Source organism: Lipotes vexillifer, unplaced genomic scaffold (assembly GCF_000442215.2).
Source record: "Lipotes vexillifer unplaced genomic scaffold, Lipotes_vexillifer_v1.1 scaffold1580, whole genome shotgun sequence".
NCBI lineage: Eukaryota > Metazoa > Chordata > Mammalia > Artiodactyla > Lipotidae > Lipotes > Lipotes vexillifer.
The window spans coordinates 564,997-584,630 of NW_006772762.1; positions in this window are offsets into that span (position 1 = coordinate 564,997).

Sequence of the window (19,634 nt, forward strand, 5' to 3'; positions counted from 1 at the left end):
TGACAGAAGTTTGGGGTGTGGAGAGAACAGAAGAGATCGGGGTTAACGGTGTTGGCACAGTGAGGGCTGCCTTCCAGGGCTCCATAGGACCTTCTGCCTTGGACCAAATTCCCAAAGGAGCTGCTGGACCCTGGGCACTGTCCACACTCTCAGAAGGACTTAACGACAGAGGTAAAAACACGTGGGAGGCAGCCGATTGGATGGAGGTGGCAGGAGTCAAACTCAGGACGTTACTCTTATGTGCTTGCGAGCAGCAGCCTGGCCCGGCTCCGCCAGTCTGCCCCCGCTAAAGCCAGCGTCACAACACCGCCCCTCTCGACACTGTTAGGGGGCTGCCTGGTCGCTTGAGCTATGAATCACCTAAGAGGCTCTGACGGCCCTCAGCATAGCACCCCTGCGGATGCTTTTATCCTTTACCCAGAACATAGGGAAACAACAGCAGCAAGAGATTGCTTGTCTTGTTTAGGATGAATTCACATTTCTGTCATACTCGTGTAGGAAGAATTCATCTCTCGTCTCAAATCAAACAGATCCGGCTTCCACTCTTAGGTCCACAGTTTGCTGGCTGTGTGACCCTGGGCAAGTCGCTAGATCCCTCTGAGCCTTCATTCCTTATCTGTGAAATGGGAATAATAATACTTACCCCGAAGGTGGCAAAAGAAGGATCGTATATAATGTGCCTGTGTGTAAGGTGATCTGTTTCCAAGCCTTCCTGAGTGGGGGCAGAGCTGTTGGGGGAAGGGATTAGCAGGACCGGAACAGAAGCTCAGAGGCTGAACCTAGAGCCATAAGAGGGATTCATGGGCCTGGCCTGGTGGGTCTGAGCCCACAGAGGTGCTGCTGCCAAGGTCGGCACTGACCTTGGACTATGCAAAGTCGACCCTGAAAGTTGAAGGTCTGATGAACCCCAAGCTGAAAGGAGCTGGGGAAGTTTGAGGCTGATCCGTGTCAGGGCTTGGTTGACAGAGACCAGAAGACTCAGAGTCACTGAACAGGTGAATTAGAAGGAAGAAGGATTTGATAAATCTGAGACCTACTAGTGGTGAGAATTACGTGGAGACAGAACTCATGGCATTACACTAGCAACTTCGCCCCCAACTGAGCTGTTCAGGGGTGCCAGCCAGGTGGGGTGGTGAGCTCCCCGTCCCCGGAGGCATGTCAGCAGTGACTAGATGACTCCTTGGCAGAATTAACGCAGAGGGGTTTCTCTAGCTCAGGAGACAGGGCACAGAGCTGGGGGGCTTCCAGATTATCTATAACAAGGGGAAAGTGTGACCAGGATTCAGTGCTTACGTGGGAAGTGCACCTGCTAGGAGCCCTGTGCTGGAGGTTATGTGCACAGCTGCTACCGTGAACCTCTAAACGACCCTCTGCAGGAGGTTTTATCATCCCCATTTCAGAGTAAAGAAATGAAGGTTGGGGAGGCCCAGTACTTGCCCAAGGTCACAGAGGCAATAAATCCAGAGCTAGAGGTTGACCTCTGAGCTAGTCTCAAAACTCCCTTTTTCCTTAAATGAAAGAGGATCCAGAAGACCCAGGCCCAGCTCAGAAGATGGGGTGTCTGGACACACTGTCACCCAACTTGCTGTTTAGATCACTTCCCCTCTCTGTGACCCGGTGTGAACCTTGGCATCTACACGAAAGGTGGCTCTCCCCTGTATCTGCTCTTGCGGGAATTCAAATCACCTCAAATAAAAACAATACTTGAATTATGGAGCAAGTTTTGATTTCCAAAGCGTGACATTCCAGGCTACTATCTTGTGGGGCAGATAGGAATTCCTATTTCACAGATGGAAAAACTGAGGATTCCTGTGAAAGAAGTAGTTACCGAGTCCTCTGACAGACACTTCACTACGTCATCTCACTTAATACTCAGGGCAACGCTGGGAGATGAGAAGCATGGTTCCCACTTTCCAGATGAGGAAACAGAGCGTCAGAGAGGTTGAGTGTGTTGTTCAAAGTCAAAGAACTAGTAAGGGGCAGGATTCCTACCCAGGTCAGAACTACTGCCAAACATAGCTTTACAAAGACACCGGAGCCTGCCCACCTATGGGCCTCACCCTATAGGGGGAGAGTGGGCCTCTACCCTCTATTCACAGCTGTAGGGTAAGACCCAGCTTCTGCAAATGTAGCCGTTCAGAATGCGGGGAAATAAATCCATTTACCCTTTAAGAGTCATTGTCATATTAGCAGGACCTGGAATGGGAAAGAACATAGGAAATGGACTGGAGGATTAGGGAGAGAGACCCAAAGCAGGGTCCTGAGCAGAGGACCCAAGGCTACCTAGCAGGGACCACAATGGCAGAAGGGAGTGGGGGTGGGGGGTGGCCACACAGGTGGCTTAGGTCTCACTTTTGCCATTACTGATCCTGCTTAAAAGGATGCTCACCTGTGCCAGCCTCCAGGCCGCGCCCCGCCAACCCTGCCCCGCCCAGCCAGCTGGCTTCACACAGCAGCCCCCCTCTATCCCCTCCCCTTCCCGCGGGTCAGGCTGCAGCCCCCCAGCAGAGGCCCCCCAGGCTTGCCCTAATTGCATAGCCTGTGGGACCCACAGGCATCGCTCCCCCAAAGAGGCTGGTGACGGGAGACGGGGCCTCCCTGCTAGGCCCACACAGAGCAGCAACCTGGGTACTTCAAGGGCCAGGCAGCTTTGTGGGCCACACAGCAGGGCTCTGAAGAGATGCAATAAGATTCAGGTTTTGTGAAGGGTAGTGAGGAGGTGTCCAGAGTAGGTTATGACCCTGGTGGCAGGAAAGCCAGGATCCAATCCCAGGGGTGTCATCAACAGGTGATGTGACGTCACAGTTCCTTCCCTTCCCAGATTCAGGTATCTCTACCCATACTATGGGGAGACTGGACTAGTAGATTCTCCAAGGCCCCCTCCAGCACTGACAGCCTGGTCGGCCATCCTTGCCCATCTCTTCCTGTCCTGGCAGGTAACCCCTGCCGGCCGGCTCCATGCGTTCCGCTGTGTGGGCTGACTCACTGGTGGTATGTCTCCTTCAGTCTCCAGGATGCTGGAGGGTCCGGTGGGGCCATGGTTCCCTTAACCACCGTGGAACTGGGCCATCCCTGCGCCTGCAGTCACCATGGGTACAGCACCTCTTGTATGCGCGTGGACCTCACTCTGGGATGAGTAGTTGTCAACGTGTCTGGTTCCAAGTGGCGGGGCTCCTTAGACAGTGGTCTTTCTTACCTCCCACCTCCTCACGCAGGGTACAAGGAATGACTCATTTCCACCTAATTTTTATCCTTTAAAATATATTCCTTAGCAGGTTGAGATGTTCGGTGCTGACCAAGTCCCAGAGGCCTTTATTCCCTACTTCCCAGCCAGGAGGCAAAGAGTTATATGGACTGAGCCAGACCTGTGTTCCCAGACTCAACCCACCTCTTAGCCGTGCGACTGTGTTGACGTTACTGAAGCCCAAGCCTCTCATCTGTGCAATGCCTGCCTGCCTGGTCGTGTCTGGCAAGCATGGTGATGGTCAGCTGCCTTTATGATATTCTTATCATTATCATTCAGACTCCTGGCTAACACAAGCCAGTGTGCCAACATTAGCACCTTCTCTTTTACTCTTTCCTGCTCCTACATGAAGTTTGGGCTTTTCAAAAGGAGCCCACCATTGTGCTGGCACCCATACACCCAAAAGGATGGGGCAAGAATCCTCCACCCTCTTGGTTCTACAGACTTAATCCCAGGGCCTAAATGTCAATTCTAAAACACTCCTTTAATTTCTCCCTGGGGAAGGGACTTGGAAGGGGCAGTGTCCTGGAAACAGAACCCCCTGCTGTCTCCGATTCCAAAATAGGAGTGCAGGTGAGGCCCAAAGGTACGTGTACGTGAAGCAGATAAAGCTCAAACTTCAGGGACCCTCCCTTGCTCCTGTATCTTTCAAAGCCAGGAAAGAGCCCCCATCCATCCATCCACATGCGAGGGGATTAGCCAGAATATGGACTCACTGCTTCTCTCTTGTGGCCACTGCCCAAACTGTCCCTCCTGGAGGGTAGGTTGCCTCGTGAACTGAACACAGTTGGGTCCACTAATAAATTGAAGTGCCCATGTAATTCAAAAACCGCTGGAGGGTTACCTCCTGAGAAAACGCTAGAGGATGGTGTATCTGTGACTTAAAGTGTGGCAGAAGAGAGTCCATTCTCCTGGTCCCGACACCAGGATGAAGCCAGGAGTGACTTTAATGCTTCCCCATTCTCCCTTTCTGGCCCATATCAGCGTTCATTCCTTTCTGCTGGGGCAGCGTTTCTTTTATGTGGAACAGCTATGCTCGTAAGCATGAGATGATTACTCTGTGTCTATAATACATTTATTAATGACTTCCCCCCAATCTAACAGCCAAGAAGGTCCCCAGGAGAGGACATAAGAAACCAGACTTCCCATTGCAAAGATGGTCTCTGCAGTCAAGCTTGTAATCAGTGCTTGGGGCGGTGGGGGGGCGGGTAACAGTCTCAAGGAATAACAATCATTAACACGTGAATGTTGAACACCATTTGTTTCTCTGATTTCTGGGCCGTGCTGAACAGTAATGAAAATTGTTTTCTCTCCAAAGCATAAAAACATTCTCGTGTCACCTGGTGTGTCCGCAGATGTGCTGATTAACTGTAACGTAGAATGTCACAATGACCAAGCCCCAGGCTTTGCTCTTGGGCAAGCAGAGTTCCTTGCTCACTCTGGGTGACCACTACCCAGGTTGTGGCCCTGAGGTGCGGTCATGTTTGACAGATGGTCTAACAGTGCCCATGCCTGGAGACCCAATCAGGTGAGACCCCTGGCTGGGCTGTCAGACCCTGGCCTTCCCTCTCCTTAAGGAAATTTCTAAATCCAGGCCCTTCTAAGCCAAATGGCTGTGACCAAGCTGCCCAGCCACGCTTGCGCTACAGCAATTCTTCCATGTCATTGAGCCCGAGACCCACTTGAGTGCTTATTAACATGGAATTCCTGGGCTCCACCCAGAGGGTCAGGTCCTGGGGACCTCAGAGTGGCCTCAAAATCTGTATTTTCATAAGCCTCCCAGATGGTTTGGATGCACGTGTCTGCAGAGCCCACTTAGAAGAGTACAGTCATAGCTCTTCAGGGCTCAGAAACAAGGGGAAAGCTCCACAAACACTAGGGGTCTGTAACTGTGCTTATGGGCTGCCCCACAGGAGAAGAGGGAGAGAGAAGGGGTGCAAATGGGTGCCTCCAGTCTCCCGCCATCTCTTCCACTGGAGCTATTGTGCTTCTATTTGTATAGCTGGGGGACCAAGGGCATGGCCCTGGGGCCTCCCTATATGAGTTCAAGCCACTTACAAGCTGTGTGACCTTGGGCAGGTTACTTCACCTCTCTGTGCTTCAGCTTCCTCTTCTGTAAAATGGGATGATGACAAGAAAGAAAACAATAGTAGCTAACTCACAGGACCACTGCGGGGATTCCACAAGTTAACATGTGCAAAGCATTTAAGAACAGCGTCAAGAACATTCTAAGCAAGGAGTGCATGGTAGCTGTTATAATTTTGTCTATTTTATATGGCAATGAGGCAGTAATCATTTATTCACCTCATCGGTTATAAGACTTAATTTGGAAAATGAAGGTGTCACTATTTTTTAAGTTTGTTTTGTTGAAATATAGTTCATTTACGATGTTGTGTTAGTTTCTGGTGTACAGTAAAGTGATTTTATATGTATATTTTTCATATTATTTTCCATTACAGTTTATTACGGGATGAATATAGTTCCCTGTGCTATGCAATGCTATGCAATAGGACCTTGTTGTTTATTCTATATACAGTAGTTGGCATCTGCTGATCCCAAACTCCCAATTCATCCCTCCCCAACCCCCCTCCCCCATGACAACCACAAGTCTGTTCTCTGTGTCTGCGAGTCTGTTTCTGTTTCATAAATAAGTTCATATCTGTCACATTTTTAGATTCTACGTATAAGTGATATATGATATTTGTCTTTCTCTGACTGACTTACCTCACTTAGTATGATAATCTCTAGGTCCATCCATGCTGCTGCGAATGGCATTATTCCATTCTTTTTTATGGCTGAGTAGTATTCCATTGTATATATGTACCACATCTTCTGTATGCATTCATCTGTCAGTGGACGTTTAGGTTGTTTCCATGCCTTGGCTATTGTGAATAGTGCTGCAGTGAACATTGGGGTGCATGTATCTTTTCGAATTATAGTTTTGTCCAGATATATGCCCAGGTGTGGGATTGCTGGATCATATGGCACCTCTAGTTTTAGTTTTTTGAGGAACCTCCATATTGTTTTCCCTAGTAGCTTGAAGTTGCCATTATTTTAAAAAATAGTCTAAATATTAGTCCAGTGGACCCATTTCACAGATGGGGAAACTGAGGACCCAGGGAAAGAACAGCTTCTCGAGTCTCCCAGAAATGGAACTGACCCAAATGGGACTGGGCTTGGTGGGCTCCTCCCCACAGCACACACTTGCCTCTGTCTTGCTTCTCTCATGCACGTTTTGGGGGCTGCAGAGGAGGTGGGCCTCCACCAACACACCCTTTTCCCCTCAGATCTCCCGTGGACACACCTCCAGTCCCACTTCTGGTCTTGAAATATCATTAACTGTAAAAAAATAAGCTCATGCTCTGGAGATGTTTGGAACTTCTGGTTTACTGTTGAGTCTCCACTGACAAGTTTTCTGAACTCAGGTGTTAGTAAGAAGTTTGGGACAGATAGGGGAGCATTATTTTATTAGCCCTTCTCCAAAATGATCCCGAAGAGGCCAGAGTGAACTTTACCTCCCGTAAAGTTCATTTAGTTCCTTGCACTTAGGAGGGGTCGATACTTTGGTCGACCCCTCCTAAGTGCAAGGAACTAAATTCAAAAGGGAAATGATGAAAAGCCAGGACAGGGATGGGATGCCCCCTCTGGAATCTCAGGCCAGCTTTCTGCATGGGGGCCATGGTGGGCATTCTTGAGAATGACCTGCAATGACCCCCAATTCCTGTTAAATCCCACTCACGTTGCACCCGGGTTGTGCTGTGTGACGTACCACCTATAGAGGAAGTGATGCTGTGAACATAAAAAGACTGGCTTCCGGCGTGGCTGGTCTCTCGCTTGCTTGTGTCCTTTGTGCCCTGGATCAGTGGCTCTTGGGGAGGCTGTCATGGGCAGCCTTAGGGAGAGGCCACCATGGCAAGGAACTGAATCTTCTCACCAACAGCCCTGTGAGGAGCTTAGATGCTCCAGCCCCAGTCAATCAAGTCTCCAAATACGGCAACACCTGCCGATACGCTGACTGCATCCTCACAAGGGACCCTGAGCCGGACCCACCTGGCTAAGCTGCCCCTGATTCCTGACGCATGGAGACCATGTGTGATAACAAATATTTATTGTTTCAGCTGCTAAATTGTGGGGTACTCTGCTCCATAACAGGAAATGATTAATTAACACAGAGGCTATGAGAGCTGGAGGGCCAGACTGTTTCTAAAAGCAGGGAGACAACGTCGAGAAGAAAAGAGGGGCTTCATCAACAACCAGGGAGACTGGGAGGAAGGGATAAGATGTCCCCAGATCCTTGGGGTGCTGCTACATTCTGATGTGTGAAGGCTTTGACAAAGAATCCAAAGATGAAAGTCTGGATCCTTCCCTAGGGCAGGCAGCCCATAGTCTACTGAGAGCAGCAGATGGATAGACAGGAAATCAAACACAGTGTAATAAGAAGGACACGTAGACCTGATCCAGGCGGGGGAAGAGGGGGGATCAGGCAAAGTGTCCCAAAGAGGATGACTGCTCCTCAATGGATGTGCTCTCGGGACTAACCCGGGCCCCTTGGAGGTAACAAGGATGGATAGAGCTGCATCCCTGACTCTGGGGACGCCACACCTAGTTCAGTCCATCCCAATACCAGCTGGACCCGAAGGTGCTATTTAAAAGTCCCAGTGCCCGGGGTCCACTCTGGACCAATTAAATCAGCATATCTGGGGATGGGTCTGGAGATTGGCATTTTAAAACGTCTTTCTAAGAGATTCTAATGTGTAGTCTGGTTGAGATCCACTAGTTGAACTGAAGAAATAACCACAGCAACACACACACGGCACACACAAATACACACACACGCACAGACTCATCCAATGGTGAATAACTTTGGTCATTTCCAAGTGAGTGACACAAATGCAAGTGCAGGGTGTGTGTAGAGAAGACAGACACTGCTGGGGCGGGGTGCTCTCATGGGGACAGCTCCCAGCACAGCTCTGGGCTTCCCCCTGGCTGGACCCAGCTGAACACTGCACTTTGCGTTATTCAGAACAGGGGGCAGAGGTCCGGGCAGCATCAACAATGAGTCTCAGAGTGGGAGTCTGGGGCTGTTTAAACCTCAGGGTTGGTCCAGCGAGCCAAGGGCAGACTAAGCCTGCAGCGGAGAACCCCAAAGGCCCAGCTGTAGGGGAAGGAAACAGAAGCGGAGGGTCAGGAAAGGCCTGAAACAGGAGAGGTGTCATTGAAAATAGATGGTGGAAGGGAGGAGAGAGCTCTACGGGCACTGGAGACTCAGCCACCACCTTACATTCCTTATCTGGAGCTATTCCACTGAAACTAAGAACGGGTATTCTTAGCTCCATTTGCAGGTGAGGAAATGGGGTTGAAAGAGGTTAACCCCATGGACCTGAAAAAGCCCAGGGACCATGGAGTAGGGTTGGTGCCAAAGCTGTGCTCAACAAACCTGGTTAGGAACATACCTGGCTGCCTCAGGATCTGCTGCTGAGGCCTCAAGACAGCCTGCAGCTCCAGAGAGGAAGAACCAGGACCAGACAAAGCAGGTTGGGAGACCGGGCATGACGGGTGCTTATGGGTTTGTCCTGGGAACAGGACATCCTCTGCTCTCCCATCCTTGCCACCACATGAGCCGAGGAACAGCTACAGAGCAATTTCTCTGCCCTGTGTGCTTCCCTTCTTGCCCCCTCCCACCCCACCAAGTGTCAATTAGGTAGTAATATAATTCTTTACTTGTTCGTGCATTTGTTCACTTCTTTATTCAGTGTTTATGGACACCTATGGCATGCTGGCCCCACATCCACTAACCCAGGAGAAAAGAAAGCATGATGCCTATGGTGATGATGCCGGGGGTGGGCACAGAGGTTGGAAGGAAGAAAGAAGGAAGTCTGGGAGAGCAGACTAAGGACTTGCTCCTGGGGAGCAAAGAGTAAGACCCCAGGAGGGTAAAGGGCTTCTCCGTGGCTACACAGTCACGACACCAAGCGGGTGAGAGAGGAAGTGAATTCGGAGGGGTGGGGGGCGGGAAGTGAATCAGGGAGGAGCAGAGAGCAGCCCACCAGGTAAAAGAAACTCAAGGCCGCCTCTCTTAAGACCACATGACCTTTCTCGGCTTGAAAATCCCAGTTCCCAGCGGCACAGTCATAAAACTCCTTGAATGGTCTATTGTAGTGATACGGGATCCCATTCCAAAGAAAAAAGATCCGTAACTCTTGGTCATTGGGTCAATATCCTAAAAAGATCAATGTGGGTAGTACGGAGGTCCAAGAGAGTGGCTGGGGAAAGCTCGGTGTGAAGGAGTCATTTGGTCTTGTCAGCCTCCTGTCCCCAACAGAGCTTTCCCTCTGCAAGCCCCTCCCCCTGTGCTGCCCTAATCCCTACCACACCCCTCCACACTTCTTAATTTTCCCAGTTAGGAACTCAGGGACTGGGATAAAGTAGAGAAAAATGTGGAAGGAAGGTGGGGGGAGGTGGAGGGAGGAGAGACTTAGGAAGACAGGGCCATGAACACGTGTTCTTTGATGGTTATAATTCCAACTTCACTGGGGCCCTGCCACGTCATGCACTTAGTTCTGTGATTATAACTAAGTCCTTTGAAGCTTGGGGCCTCGGTACTCCCATCTGAAGTTTCTGAGCAGTCGCAGGCGTAGGGGAATGTCAAGATTGGACTAGAGTAGTGCAGCATGAAGGCAAGGTTTTTGGAGCCAGAGAAATGTGTGTTTGCATCCAGTCCCAGCTATGTAACCGGAGAAAGTTGTCTATGGCATTTTGGGACTCAGTTTCCACCCCTGACAAATGGAAATGATGCCTGTCCGTGGGGTATGTGAGATCCCAGGTGTCCAGCACCCAGCCCTGCAGGAAGATGCCTCCTAGGGCTTGGACAGCGACAGATGCCTAACACAGGGGCGGAGGTGGAAGCACTCCTCTAGGCCACTGCCTGGGAAGCGGAACAGACACTGAACTGAGAGCATCATGGGCTTCTGCTCCCCAATTTCCTCTTGCTTCCTCCTCCCCTAGATCAGGGGAGGTAGGATCAAAAGGCCCAACTTAGCTGGCACCAGCCGGAAGTTGAGAAGTTTAATTGCTCATCTCCTGCTTGGAGCCAACTCCTCTTTGTTCTGCTTCTCAGCATCAATATTGACAGAAATTATATAGAAATTATATAAACAAATCATTTAGAAGCTATATAAACAAATACGACCCAAAAAGCCTTAACTAGGGCTTCCCTGGTGGTGCAGTGGTTGAGAGTCCGCCTGCCGATGCAGGGGACACGGGTTCGTGCCCTGCTCCGGGAAGATCCCACATACCGTGGAGCGGCTGGGCCCGTGGGCCATGGCCGCTGGGCCTGCGCGTCCGGAGCCTGTGCTCCGCAACAGGAGAGGCCGCAACAGTGAGAGGCCCGCGTACAGGGAAAAAAAAAAAAAAAAAAAGCCTTAACTATTTTGAAATTAAAAAAAACTTTCTAAAAAATCCTTGGCTCAGAGAGAAAAAAAAAAAAAAAAAAAGCCTTAACTATTTTGAAATTAAAAAAAACTTTCTAAAAAATCCTTGGCTCAGAGAGAAAAAAAAAAAAAAAAAAAGCCTTAACTATTTTGAAATTAAAAAAAACTTTCTAAAAAATCCTTGGCTCAGAGAGAAAAAAAAAAAAAAAAAAAAAGCCTTAACTATTTTGAAATTAAGAAATACTTTCTAAATAATCCTTGGCTCAGAGAGAAAAAAAAAAACAAATTATATATTATCTAGAAAGTAATGAAAAGGCGAACACTCCCTATCAAAGTCTATAGGGCCTAGCTAAAGCTGTGCTCAGAGGACATTTTACAGCTTTCAATGCTTTTATTTATTTATTTATTTGTTTGTGAAAAGCTGAAAATAATTGCACTAAGTATTCCTCCCAAGAAATTAGATAAAGAGCCATAAGATAAATGAAAAACAACACAGGAGGTGGGATTTAATGAAAATAAAAGCTAAAATTAATGCAATAGAAAACGACGAAACTATTCTACTTTTGCCCTGATTCGTTTCTCTTCTATCCTGCAGCAGCCTCCTCACTTACACCCAGCCCCCAAGACTCTTGTGTTAATGGTTCGCTAAAAACTGATATCAATGAGATGCATTTTATTACTTTGCAAAATTGGTTAATAAGACGATTTGCTATAATGCAATAAGCATGAGACTGGACAACAGGACACATGGTGAGCCAAGCCTGCCATTGTCACCTAAGTCAGGTCACTTCCCCTCCCTGGCCCTCGGGTTTCCCACCTGTACAGGTAGAGGCTGGGGCTACATGCTGGCCCTGACAGAACTAGGTTCCATTCATGACCATAACTCTTCAGAAGAAAGAGGCCACCCTCCCGTGGGTAAATGTTGATGGACTCTCTCTGAAGGGTGGTGGCGGGGAGTGATGGTAGCTGTCCCAGCGGGCTGCATCACAAAAGCTTGGCCAGAGAGAAAGTTCCACGCTGGAAAGATGAACCCAGGCACTGAAGGCAGCCTGAGGCACCTTAGCACCTGAGCTGGAGTGAGCAGGGAGTGTAGATGTGACAGGACCCTGGGCTCTTTTAAAATCCGATGGATTCCCTTCCCTTCCTCCTGGACTCACTCTTCTTTTTCTCCGTTTACTTTTCTAAATGCTCATCTACCTTAAAGTTATAACTCTCCAGACCCAGGAGCAGGCAGGAACAATGAAAATAACTGGCAAAGATATTCTAATCCTCAATCCTAAGGCTCTAAAATCATGAGCAGGTAGCCAGGGGACAGGCCATCTCCAGGTGTGACCTTGGAATCGGGGATATGAGGAGGCCTGTATCCCTGCTCTCAAGTCAAAATAATGAGGTGCTTAAGTTTTACCAATTCCTAGAGGCTCTACCGCTGGAGGTGACTTCTAAGGAGCCTGCCCTGGCCAAGAGGCCCTTTTCTGTCTTCACAGGCAGTGACTGGAAGGTTTCACTCTGATGTGGGTCAGCTGAGCTCCTGGAGCCCTAGGTGAGCTGGTCCACGGGACCTCCTGACCACTGTGGTCGGAGTTATTCCAGCTCCACAAGCAGCTGCCTGGAAGCCCCAGCTCCATTCTTTGGGTGAATGTGAGCTTTACGAGAAGACAGGTGACTCCTCCAGGCCTGCTGCCTAGAGAGGCTCCACATCCTGCTGCAGAAGCACACAGACCTTGTTACAGATCTGGGGCTTTATCCTAAAGTCTATCAGAAGTCCTGAAAAGGTTTTAAAGAGAGAGGTGCTGTAATCAGATTTGGGCAAAGACCGCTCTGGTGTGTGGAATGAGATTCACTGGAGGGCAGTCGCATGCATGAGGGGAGACAGAGTTAGTAGGCTCTGCAGGGGTCCAAGTGAGACAGTGGTGGCCTCAACTTGGCTGTAGCAGTGAGACCGGAAAAACTGACACAGTCAGGGAGGTGGGATCTCTAGAGCTTGGATCTGATGGGCTGGGGAGTGGGACGAGGGGGATAAATCGAGATGACTCCCCATCTTCTGGCTCAGGCGACTTGGAGGTGCCGTGTATTGAAATGAGGAACAACAGCAAAGGTGCAGGTACAGAGACAGGGGAGACACTGTGGGTTTAGTAGGGCCTGCTGAGTTTGAGAGGCAGCCATTTACCCAAAGGAGCTGTCAGAGAAGAAGTGGGGTATGCGTGTCTGAAGCGAAAGAAGACAGAGCAGGAGACAGAAATAAAAGCAGCTTCTAGTAAAGGAAATATCCACTCTTTGAGAGTCATTACTTGCAGTTTTGGCCTCCCCTCACCCTGCTTTTGCATAGAGAGTCAACTCTCTGGGTATGGCTGATGGGCCAAAGAGTTGGGGTGACCACTCAGGCTTAGAGTGATAGAGCTGCGAGGCGCAGCTTGTATGCAGGGGGCACCCAGCTGTGGGAAGGCTCGCATCCCGTAGGGGAGCACATAAGCATCTCCAAGAGGGTGCAGGAGTTTGGAAAGGTATGTTCACTACATTAATATAAATTTATATATGAAAAACGAAAATTACTCCAATGTGTTATAATACAGTCATCTAAGCAGACACCAGACTCTGTGACCTTCTCAGGGGAGGGGGCATGGTCCCCAAGGGGGCAGGGTCTCAGCCTCAGGGAGCGGAGTGGCAGGTCCCTGCCTGTGGGCAGGGAATGAGGGTTCAAAGTCCCTTGTCCTGGGGTTGCTCACTGGGGGTGCTTCCAGAGGCAGGTGACATTGATGAGGCCAGTGGGTTGTGTGGCCATGGTGGGCTTGGTAGTGGACCCAGTGCAAGGGGAGCAGTCACTGCCCAGTTCAGTGTGTTCTTCCAGGATGAGTGGGGCCCAGTGTGACTAGGCCCTTCTGCTTTTTCAGGAGGACTTCAAAACCCGGAATTGGATGTGCAATCTCCCACTTTTTAAATGTCGGCTCAATAGGGAGATGGCAGATAATTAGAAAAATAGATCTGTGTGGGAACCAAGTAAATCTCATTCCACAAGTCAGATTTAGCCCACAGTTAAAGATCAGTTAGAGATCTCTGCTCTGGTCCTGCCCACTTGGTGCACAAGCTCAGGCTCGAAGACATGAAGAGAAAAGCCCAAGTTCACACCAGAGCGTTACAGGTGAAGCCCAGACTCATATACAGACTCTGCACTACACTTTACTGCACTGTTCCTCCAGCTAAAGGTCTGTTTAAAGAGAAAAGATCTGAATTTTTCCATACGCACTACCTACTACTAACCTGAATTTTCCCAGACTCCTCATTTTACCCAGAAGGAGGCTGAAACCCAGAAATAAAAACAAGGCATAATTTTCTCCCAGGCAATATCAAGGCAAGGAGCAGAACCCAGGCCTCCCGACTCCCAGTCTAGCCTTGATTTCATCAGTCCTTTAAGTACTCAGATCTCTCCCTGGATGAGGGCTGTGTTCAGCTTGCAGTGAATTGCTGAAATATTCTGTTCCCAAGCATATCCAACAATCCGAATTATAGTCCCCAGGACCAACCCCATAAGCCGCATCACCTTAAATCTTCTCTCTGCGGGGGTCTGACTCACCAGCCTGGCACATCGCCTCTCTCCTCTGATGGATGATAAACACAACTGCAGCAGGCACGAAGCCCCGCCAGCCACTTCTGATCTATCTGCTGATTGGAGCCAGGGTGAGGCTGGCATGATGCCGTCTGTCAGTCGGTTAGCGAGCAGTGAGGTGGGGGAAGCACAGAACACCAGTCTCAGGCCTGCTGCTTATGAGCCAATTGACCGTGAAGAAGAGGTTGTTCAAGTTCCCCAAGCCTTGCTTTTCTCGTCTGTGAAGTGGGTATCATCCAACCTGCCCCATAGGTTTTGCCAAAGTCCAAGGTCAAAAAGGAGATTAGAGCCTAAGGCAGACCCCACCTGATGCCCTGGCTCAAAATCATAAAAGGGGCCTATCGTCTGCATGTTACAGTGCGAAGTCAGTGCAGGCAAGTGTGATCTGGCTCCAGAAGCCTCTACCAATGTTCCTCTGTGTTATCTTTCTCGTGTCTTGGACAGGAGTAGCTGACATTTACTGAACACTCTCCCTCTGTGTTAAGCTCTTTACATTCATTAATTCACATATTCCTCCCAACATTCATATTACCTCTGACTTGACAAATCAAAAAACAAAACAAAACAAAACCCCAGCTCAGGGAGCTTAAAGAACTGGCCTGAAGACGCCACGAGTGAGTGAGAGAATTGAGATTTGAACCAGAGATCATGGTCTTACCTATGACATCATCCCATCATCCAAGAATGTTCTGGACCCCACCTGACTACCTATGAATTCTTGTCCTCAGACAAGTCGATTACTTCCTTGCCTTCACCTCTTTGCTGAGATGTTTCTCCTGCTTGGAAAGCACTGCTAGGCAGACTCTTGCTTCGACGTCCAATTCCCAATCCCTCCTCCCTGGGATCCACCCCGTATCATGCAGGCGGGTCCTCTTTTCTGTCTCTCCTCTTGGCTCCAGGGCCTGTGGTGTGGTGGCCCGAGATAATACTTATCACACCAAGTAGTAACTCATGCTGTCAGTGCAGTCAGACTGCCATTCGTGTCGGTGCACTGTGCCGGCTAATATTACAGGCTCGATTGCCTCAGATACTGGAAACTCCTTGAGAAGGGGGCTCTTGTTTTACTCATCTTTATATCTCTGGCCACAGCACCCAACCCAGTAAATGCTTTATAAATGTAGTGGGGTGTGGGGAGAGGGAACAAGGGAGGGAGGGACGTGGAGGGAGGGGGAGGAAGGAGGGAAGGAGGGAGAAATACACATAGGGATGCATTTATTCAGTGAATAGTGTGAGGCAAGGGTCAGCAAATTACTGTCTAGTTTGGGGCCATATCCAGACCATAGCCTGTTTTTGTGCAACCACAAGCTAAGAATGGGCTTTACATTTTAAGAGGTTGCCCCCCAAAATAGACAATATGTGACAGAGATCATAGGTGTCCCAAAGTCTAAAATATTTACTATCTGGCCTTTTACAGAAAAAGTTTGCTGACCCCTGGCCCTCTGGGGGGACCTCTTAAGGACGCCATCGTGAACATATGAACATAGTAGACGAAGAGAATGTTCATTCTCCAAAGAGAGTGCACTTCAGAAGCTGGGTAGGAAATCAGAAAATATCAACCTTCGAAACTTAAACCGATGATATGAGTCACCTGCCCAGGATGCAAACGAGGAGAGCGATGATTTGTCAGTGTGCCGCCTAGAAGGCTGGACCAGGGCTGTCCCTCTATCTCAGCGTAGGGTCTCTGGGGCCTCTCTAGAGGAAGGCATCAATTTCCAAAGCAGCTAATGCAAGATAAACTGAAATCTTGGAAGCTGCCACGTGCCTGTTGTGAGGCAGCATTATAAAGACAGCTGTTTCTAGGGACTAATAAAAACACTATGGAAGAGGGGAGATTAAGGAATGAGATTCCAGTCTGTCAGGGCAGAAGGGGTCCTGAAGAGCTTGCCCAAGTGTTCCAGGCCCCTTGAGCAGCTGTCCCAGTGAGGAATTTGGGATGAGTCCTTCCTGTGTCTGACTATTAAGATCCTGTCTCTTCCTTTGCTCTAATTTACTAAAGGGGCATTTGATGACTATTGGACTCCTATAGGGAAGCTGATGCCCTATCCAGCTGGTGTGTTGACTTACATTTCCTCAGCATAACGACCAAGATGACCAGGTAGATGCTATTTGCTGAATACCTGCTGCACGCCAGGCACTGGGTCAAACGTTTTTGATTTACGTTATCTCAGAGCCGGGCATCATTACCCCCATGTTACATACGAGGTAACTGAGGCTTCAGAGGGACCAGTGAGCTTATCCAAAGGCACATAGCTATGAAGCAGCAGATATAAAGAACCAGGTTTGGTTCAAATCTCAAAATCCCTGGTTTATTGGTCCCAGAGCCTAATTATTTTCATAATCATACACACCACACACACACACACACGCACACACACACACACACACGCACACGCACACACACACGCACACGCACACACACACACACACACACACACACACAGCAATGTCTTCATTCTTTGTCTGGTCTCGATTCTGTCTTATATTCCTAGACCCCAATATTCTGGGACCCTGCCCTAACCCCAGACTGCATAGCTGGAAACTTTAATACTTATTTCTATTTCATCAAAAGCCTGTTGGGGGCTTCCCTTGTGGCGCAGTGGTTGAGAATCTGCCTGCCAATGCAGACAACACGGGTTCGAGCCCTGGTCTGGGAAGATCCCACATGCCATGGAGCAACTGGGCCCGTGAGCCACAATTACTGAGCCTGCGCGTCTGGAGCCTGTGCTCCGCAACAACAGAGGCCGCGATAGTGAGAGGCCTGCGCACCGCGATGAAGAGCGACCCCCACTTGCCACAACTAGAGAAAGCCCATGCACAGAAATGAAGACCCAACACAGCCATAAATAAATAAATAAATACATTGTGTATAAAAAAAAAAAAAAGCCTGTTGGTCACATATTATATGCAGAGATAAACAAAATTCAATCCCTTTTCCAAGGAGCTTATGGTCTAGTGAGGGAGGTAGGCAAATACACTCTCTTAATAAGGTGCAGCGTGGTGAGTTGATGTCGTGAGTCAGCAGAGCTGCTAGCTGTGGTGCTGAGGTAGCCCAGGCTTTGGACCTTGGGCTCCCAGTGGGCTTTCCTGAGGAGGTCACACCAGATAGAAGGAGTCCACAGACGAGAGAGAGAAGGGTTAGTGGGCAGTCCAGCCAGACGGATGAGGACGTTCTAAAGCTGGAAGGCCAGTGAGATTTGATGCCTGAAATTCACTTGGGCCGGATGGAGCTTGAGTTGAATCTGAGGAAGGAGCAGAAGCCAGATCACAGGAGGCCTTTGCAGCATATGCTGAGGAGTTCGTTTTTCATATTACTGACAATCAGGAACCATTAAAGGGTTTAACGAGCAAGTGGTACAGCCAGACTTGTAAGTGTGCAAGAACCTAGGGCATCGTATGGGGGATGGCTTGAGACTCAAAGGAGATCAGTTAGTAACAACAAATGGACATTTTTAAAGCCAGGAAGAAGCAAAGGCATGGAGAGAAGACTAATTGCAAGATAGTTGGATGGTAGAGTCAGTAGGTCTTGGCCAGTTATTGGATGTGAGAGGGGAGAGAGGGAGAGGAGGTGAAATCAGCACGCTGCCCGGTCCTTGGCAGCACTCCTTCCCCTCCGGAGCCCTGGACCCCGGCCTCTGCTTTCCCAGACACTGACTGGGTCTCACAATTAGTGCCCTGACCTTAGTATTAATATTACACCTTCCTAGGACTATGTCTGACATGCCCCGCCCACCATATTGAACTGCCTTGCAAACTCTCACCAAACTCAAAGTTACCAACTCATGTTCAGTGTCCTCTGTTGAACTCCTTGCCACTTCCTGGACCAGCCATCAGCCAGGCCATTTCCTAAACCCCATCCTTCCCAGTCCGGCTCTCCTCACCTACTCCCCTGAGCCAGGCTTTGCGTCTGCAGCCACCCAGCCCAGCTTCCCCGCCCTCCACTTCCCACACCACCACTCGAAGCTGGATAAGAAGGCTAATGTGGTAGACTCAAGAGCTCTTGAGAACCGGGAACAATGGACCTGAACCAACAAGATGAAATTTAGCAGAGATAAATGTCAAGTCTACATACTGAGCCCAGGAATGAATCACAAAGACAGGGGAGAGCTGATTTGCAGTAATGTTAAAGGCAACATCTAGGGGAGCGGCTGATTAGCTAGCCAAAGGCCAAGCAGTCACCAAGAGTGTGAGACAGAAGCTGCATTTAAAAAAAGTGCAAACACAGTCTGAGGCCGTATCGGTAGGAGTAGAGTGTCCACGTTAAGAAAGGTAGCTCTGACAGCCAGGACTGTTCTAAACCCCAACTAAAATACAGCATTCAGCTATGGGCAATACCATACAAGCATGTTCAGAAGAGAAGAAGTGAGATGGTGAATATCTAAAAACAAATTCTGGAAATATACAGGTGAAGGGGTGGAAAAATGGCTGTCAGACCCTGGTGCTCAATTAATGCCGACTACTGGTATTATTATGTTCCCTTTCCCCAGTGGCCCAGTTCCTAGAGGATTTTTCTGCAGTTGAGGGTCTGCCCCCTTGGAAAGACCAAATAGCTCCTCCGCCACTCCTCAATGGCCCCTTTCCCATCCTCCTGATGGGGTTGGGGATGGGAGCTCTCGCTGGTGTGTCTAAACTGTGGTCCTTTTGTCTCCAGTTCCCTGAAGTGGCAGGGCGGGGCGGGAGGGGTGTCAATGTAGTGGGTCTGCTGTGGTTTCTCTCCTCATTTTGCATCCCCATCCTGGAATGTGGAGCTGGGAGTGTCCTTAGAGCTGAATCCAGCGTTTCACAAATGAAGAAACTGATTCAGGAAAGAACTGTGGCTTTCTCAAGGTCCCTGATTCTGATCCTACCATCCATCTATATTGCAGCAGAGTGGGGATTAGAACTCAAGTCAGTCCAAACTGCCTGCTGGCCTCTTTCCTCCTACCCTAACCATTCACTGACGTCCAAGGGGTCTTAATAAAAAAAAAAAAAATTTTTTTTAAAGGCAGGATGTGTAGGCTCTGGGGGCCAGCAGCAGAGCACACGAGATGAGACTGGACCCAAAGACTCTCTTTCATCCATACGGTTGCCTTTGTTGCTGGGGTGAAGTGAGTTAACATCTTGGCTGATTTTCCTGGGAAGCACTGGCTCCCAGGAAAAACCTTGATCCGCCTCCTCACCGCTGCCTGCGCGGAAGGAGACAGGATGCTCCCACGCTGAGCATAAGAGGTGCCTCCCTCACCCGCTTCCCGCGGGGGCATCCCTGCTTCGTCTCCAGAAACAGCAGCTCCAGGCCCGGTGTTAGAGGAGGCAGAGTTTTGCCTTTAATGACCTTGCTTCTTTTCTCATCACAACTTTTTTTTTTTTTTTTTTTTTTTTTGGG